This window comes from Quercus suber, unplaced genomic scaffold (assembly GCF_002906115.3).
Source record: "Quercus suber isolate HL8 unplaced genomic scaffold, Cork oak 2.0 scaffold_20, whole genome shotgun sequence".
NCBI lineage: Eukaryota > Viridiplantae > Streptophyta > Magnoliopsida > Fagales > Fagaceae > Quercus > Quercus suber.
Window position 1 is genome coordinate 2196598 of NW_027069485.1, and position 6137 is coordinate 2202734.

The 6137-nt window shown below is 35.2% G+C and overlaps 1 long non-coding RNA gene across 2 annotated transcripts; it reads right to left on the reverse strand.

Moving 5' to 3' along the window:
• Positions 1–1346: 1346 nt before the first annotated feature.
• Positions 1347–3799, reverse strand: LOC136063014 (uncharacterized). 2 transcript variants are annotated; one of them, XR_010624722.1, is made up of 3 exons: positions 2995–3573; positions 2589–2710; positions 1347–1652 (listed from the first exon to the last, which is right to left on the reverse strand). It is a non-coding gene; the product is annotated as an uncharacterized LOC136063014 (long non-coding RNA). The 2 variants fall into 2 exon arrangements; XR_010624723.1 differs by lacking the exon at positions 2589–2710 and having other exon boundaries at positions 2995–3799.
• Positions 3800–6137: the final 2338 nt, after the last annotated feature.

A 6137-nucleotide genomic window follows, 5' to 3' on the forward strand; every position in this document is an offset into this window, starting at 1 on the left:
TTTGTTGTAATTCTTATATATGATAAGCACAATATTGGTACACAAATTTTCAGAATTTATTTATTAATGAAAAACATTCATTCTTCTATATTTATAATAGTTGATGGTCGACGAATTATACTTAGAACCTTGAAGTTTAACTGATTACAGTCACAACTAATTGCTATTGTAGTCATGCATTGTTTATCAAAAAAAAAAAAAAAATGTAGTTATGCATCAATGTGGGAAGACTTTGTGGTAAATCAATATTTGATATCTGGTTTTAGGGGATTATAAATCAGAGATTCTTGTAGTTCATATGCTATATTGTATGTGAGTTGTGGTTTAAGCTTTAGTATCTCTTATGTGTTTCTGGCGTGCATGCCTTTTGAAGGATGTTGCGCTTATTAGTTTCATTTACTTTCACTCTTCTATGTAGCACTTCCATTATCTTTTTATTTTGAGGTAAAGATAGATATATTATTGATATAGTTTGTATACAAAGAAGTATAGACCCTGGGGGTCAGTCAGGGGAAACAAAACAGTAAAAGCAGCTGGAACTAACTACAACAAAACAAAAACCATTGCAGCCAACTCAACCCAGTGCCGAGAGGGAAATCAATGCAGAATAAGAAAGCAGCAGCCCACACGCTGCAGGCAACAGCTATCCAATGCAGAAATCCAGCAGCTACCCAATGCAGAAAAACCAGTGCAGAGGAATGTACAACAAGAAGAAAGAGACACCCCAAGTGTGGAACTAAATGAGTGCATATGATTTTTTATTTACAATTGAGTAGGGTCATGACACAATTTTTTATTTACAATTGAGTAGGCACATAAGATTGTTGAAGCATTTGATCTTGAAGCATGCAAGACTTTTTTTATTTTTTGGTTATTACATGGGAATTAGGTAATATGATGGTAGAAAAAAAAAATTGTCTATTGTATCATGTTATTATGGCCTTGTAATTAAAGAATATAATTTAATACAATTTAGTTCATTTTTTGGATCAAACTCTTCTTCTTTTTTGGTGGTTTACTTCTATCTTGGATCCATTGATTTTAAAATATGCCAAACATTCTTGAAGACTCTTGTTTTCAAGAGAATATATTGAGCATGAAGTTGTAATTTGACAAAAAAGAGCACTAATAGTATTTCCAAGAAATTCTATCTTATAGATTGGCTTTTTGGTGAAGAGCCAGAATGAGGCTGTGAATAGTTTATATAATTTGTGTTTTTAAGTCATCCTCCAATTTTTAGTACTTGTTCCAAGCATATTCAAACACAAAGAACTATTGGTCTTTTCAGCAAGAATGACTCTAATTAGACTAGATAAAAAATTGGAACGCAATAAGAGCTAAAAAGCTAATAATAGAACTCCATCACAAAATGCTATTTGCAAAACAAATTTGTTTACATTTCATCTATTCATCAACACAAAAAATCAGTTACTACATGAAAATACAATTTGCACAGCAATTCAATTATACAATGGCAACAATGGAAGGCAAGAGATGAATCTCCTGAATGATGCCATGGCCGAGACAAGTCCATTCAAAACTTCAATTTGTTTTGATTTTTCCATTACACAAGATGAATCTCTCCTGAATGATTTAACCAATTTTGAAGAATAGCTTGGCACATTTCTCAATATGACGAATCTCCCTCAAGACTACATAACATACAAATAAAATATCTTAACATCACTTCAAAGTTTCTAACAAATATTTTCACAAACACCATCAGTGCATTTCACAACTCAAACCACAATAGGAACATAGGGATGAGAAAAAACTGATTCATTGTGACAATTTTGAACTGAGAAATTAGTATCAAGCTAAGAATCATAGGTCTATTTCAGTAAAAGAAGCTAAAAGGAGTAAGAAATGTATGATCTTAGGCAAATAAATCAAGAAAAGAGAAAAAAAAAGGTGGTGGGGGGGGAGGGGGGGGGGGATCTTAGATTTGGTATCAACATTTCCTAAATGTCAAATCCAATAGACAAAGGGGGGGAATTCAAGGGATTAATAATGAAAATGAATGGCAATTACAGGATGACAATAGACAGTACCATGGCTTCCCAAAACACAATTTATTCCTCCTTATAATAGAACTTTTCTGATCCAGAATGGCATCTAATCTTTATGGAAATTCCTTAAAGGTTCCAGAATGAAAACACAGCAATCATTTTTGGACCACAAGTCCACAACACACAAAATATGATCAAGCTAAGAACAAAATTTTCACCACAAAGATGTTTTAGAGCCTGCAGTTTCATTGTCTCTTCTAGCGCAATTGATTCTAGTTCTGATAAGTTCTTCTGCACTCATCAATTACCTTAAAAATAATTATTTAAAAAAACAAACACACGCACACACAAAGCTGGCTGTCATTTTATATATATATATATATACGATTTTAGTAAAGAAGAAAAGAACATTAAGCCTGAGACAAGAGAAAGTCAAGAAGATCTTGAAGGCGCATAAAAATTAAACAAGGAATCAAACATAAAAGGCCCATTTGTGAGAGTTCTCTATTGCATGTATGATTATTCCTTAAAAATAACAACTGCAATTTATGGACAATATTTCAGATTAAAATTCAGCACCTTTTTTAAAATCCAACGGATTAGCCAAAAGACCGATTGGAAATAAAAATCAGAATTTCCAGAGCTTGGTTTCAACAGCTCCAACTATCTTGACCCCTCTATGAAGCATTTCAACAAACACCCTGAGCAACAATAACAAAGGACTCAAAGGCCACAGCAACAGCAACAATAAAGAAGCAAGGCAATAACAAAGATCATAGCAAAGGAAGGAAAAAAAAAAGTAGAACTTACCCTTTACATACCCAGATTTTAAGATCTGCACTCAACTACTCCATGTGTTTACACTAATTTAAGCACTCCCAAGAACGCAAATTTCACTCACTCAATAACTCACGCACAAAAAAAATCTTATACATAACAAACATGCACACAAATATATAGGAAGTGAAAGAGGGAAAAGGGGTACCAGAAAGAGGAGGACAAAGGGGATTTTGGGGAAAGTGGCTTCGTTGCTTCATAGATACCTTCACTCCATGAGAGTTGGGACTTGGGGCAGCTTTACACACGAGAAAGAGGAAGTAAGTTCTTTCGTTGAAGAGCGAGATGGGTCTTCTTTGTTGGCGTCGGAATCGGACGAGCTTGAAGTTTCGCCGGAGCTTTGGAAGAAGAGTAACTCTACTGGGTTCTCGAAGCTATGGAGGTTCAGAGAATTGGTTCATCGAAGCAACAGTGATGGCAAAGAGAGAGGCTTGGCCTTGTGTGGACTGGTACCGGGCTGCTGTCACAATGGATTGAAGGAGAGGCAGAGAATGGGTTGAAGGAGAGGCAGAGACCAACCTCAAACGGAGGGGAGAGAGAGAGAGAGAGAATTTTTTGATTTTTGGCTGGGTTTACTCAGACTTACCAAAACAGTGGGCGGGCTGAAATTTTTTAAGGGTAAAGTAGTATTTTTGTTATTTGGTGAGGTGTCAATGATTTAAGCCAATAGATTAAATGGATGGCTAAGATTAGAGGTATTGCACACCGTGCAATACCCTAGCTATTACACTGGATGTGAATCTGGGAGGTGGGGGGGGAGGGGGTAATTTTATAATTAATATTATTAAGAGAGTTTATAAAAAATTAGGTTGAAATCCTAGCTACATATAAGTTAATTAAGTCAGCGTATAACTATAGATATTTTTAAAGGAGAACTTATCAATATATTCAAGTAAAGAAGGATTGACGGCACACTTGATGTAAGAGCCTAAGACATCTCATCCTTCATCAAATCTAAGCTTTATATGAAATTAGAATATTTTTATGTGGGTATTTTTGGCACAATTATCTTGTGTAAAAGACATCAAATAATAGAGAAAAAAATAATAGGTTTATGTGATAGTAACATATAGTCAATTACAATCTACTATATAAAACAGTTGTTGTACAATATATATATTTGCGTGCAATACTAGCATTATTATTGTTGCTCGCGGTCATGACAAATCATTTTCATTTTTACCTACTTTGACAATAGCAAAATTCAATTTCCTTCATTAGAGCATCCATAGCAGTGGAGCCAAATTTTTAACTTTTTAGCAGCACAAAAAGACACTTTATCTATTTTACCTTTTCACATCTAATAGCAGTGGTTTTATTTTAGCTTTTAACACAATAAAATAATATTTCATTCAATCACCAAAACACAACCACAACTACCATCAAATCACTGCACAAAGACACAGAGAGAGAAAAAGTAGTGTGAACGCTATACAGAGACATGGAGAGAGGAAAAGGAGTATGAACGCAAAATGAAATGCAAAAGAAAGAATAAAAATAAGAAAAGTAGTGTAAACGCACACAAAAAAAAAAAAAAAAAAAAAAAAAAAAAAAAAAAAAAAAAAAAAAAAAAAAAAAAAAAAAAAAAAACTGAAAAATGTTATTTTAAATTTATATAAAAAAAAAATAAAAAAAATAAAAAAAACCTACTAAAGTGCTCAGGCAAACGCCGTCGTTCCCCTAGCCCACTGAAAATATAAAAAATCAACCCACCCCATCAGTGAAATGTCCATACTTATGGTTGAAATCAATGCACAGTTTTCACAAATTTCAATTTTGATCTATTTTTAGGCCCTAAAATATAGCAGCAATATCCTTTCCCTAGAAAATTAATTTCCAGCATAGTGCTTACAGAGACAGCTAGCATCTTCAATTGATACCTTGATAATAATCCTAACTAAAAGAAGGAACAGAAGCAATACAGAAGAAAAGGGAGTCAGTGGAATGTTGACTTAGCAGAGCAGCAAGAAAATTACAAAGGAAGATAACAGACACGAAATAACATATGCAAAACTGAGTTTTATTCTTTGGAGGCTGCATTTTCTTGTCTATTCCTATGGCTTGGTTGGCCTGCACATTAGTGCTCTCTTCTCCCTCTCAGTCTCTCTTTCTCTTGTTCCCCCTCTGTCCCTCAAATTTCTCATGTCAAGGGCTGCTAGGGAACGGTGGGGGTGGAGATGATTTTTTATAGGCGTAAATGCACTTTTAGTCCATACATTTTAACTTTTTTCCATTTTAGTCCCTACATTTTATTTTTTCCACTTTTAGTCCCTAAAACCAATTAATGCGTTCCATTTTAGTCCTTTCCGTCAGTCAACTGAAGGAAATAGCTGAGGTAGCAGCCGAAGCAATTAAAATATTATAAAAATGCCACATCACCCATGACACATCAGCATATAAATTTAAAAATTTAATTTATTAATTTTAACAAAATTTAAAAACATAAAAACAAAATTTAAAACATAAAAATAAGTCAGAAAATCAAACCAAGAACACAAATTCAAAATTAAACCCATTGAATCAAATTAAACCCAAGAACATTGAATCAAATTAAACCCAAGAACATCCATCATTAGCCTACAACACAAATCTATACGAGCAGACCAGCATTCCAACAAAAATTAAACATTTCGCACATCATGCTTGATTCTTTAGAGAATCCCAATAGAGCACAAAATAATTACACTGCGAATCTAACAACTGAATCGATAAATGACACCCAGAAAGAAAACCCACCAAGCTGAAACACAAATCAAACCCAATTTTCCAAAAAAAAAAAAAAAAAAAAAAAAAATTATCCCAGCATCAAAATTCCATGAACTTGATACTCAACACAAGAAATGGAGAAATAGAGATTAGAATACTGGGAAACTTGTAGAGCTTGACTGAGTGGTCGATGGATCCACAAGCAAGGCAAGTGGAGTTGGGGCTAATGGCGATGGCGAGCAAACCCACAGCAAACAAAACCCATACCCACGGCGAGCAAACCCACGACAGACCCACGGCAAGTAAACCCACGACAGACCCACGGCGAGCAAACCCGCGACAGACCCACGGCGAGCAAACTACGAGCACCACTGATCCACGTCGAGCAAACCCACAACTAACCCACGACGAGCAAACCCAGCGAGCAAACCCACAACAGACCCACGGCAAGCAAACCCATGACTGACCCATGGCGAGCAAATGACAAGCACCACTGATCCACGGCGAGCAAACCCACGACTGACCCACGGCGAGCAAACCCACGATCGGTCAAAATCTTAACCCACTACACCCAAATCACAAGAC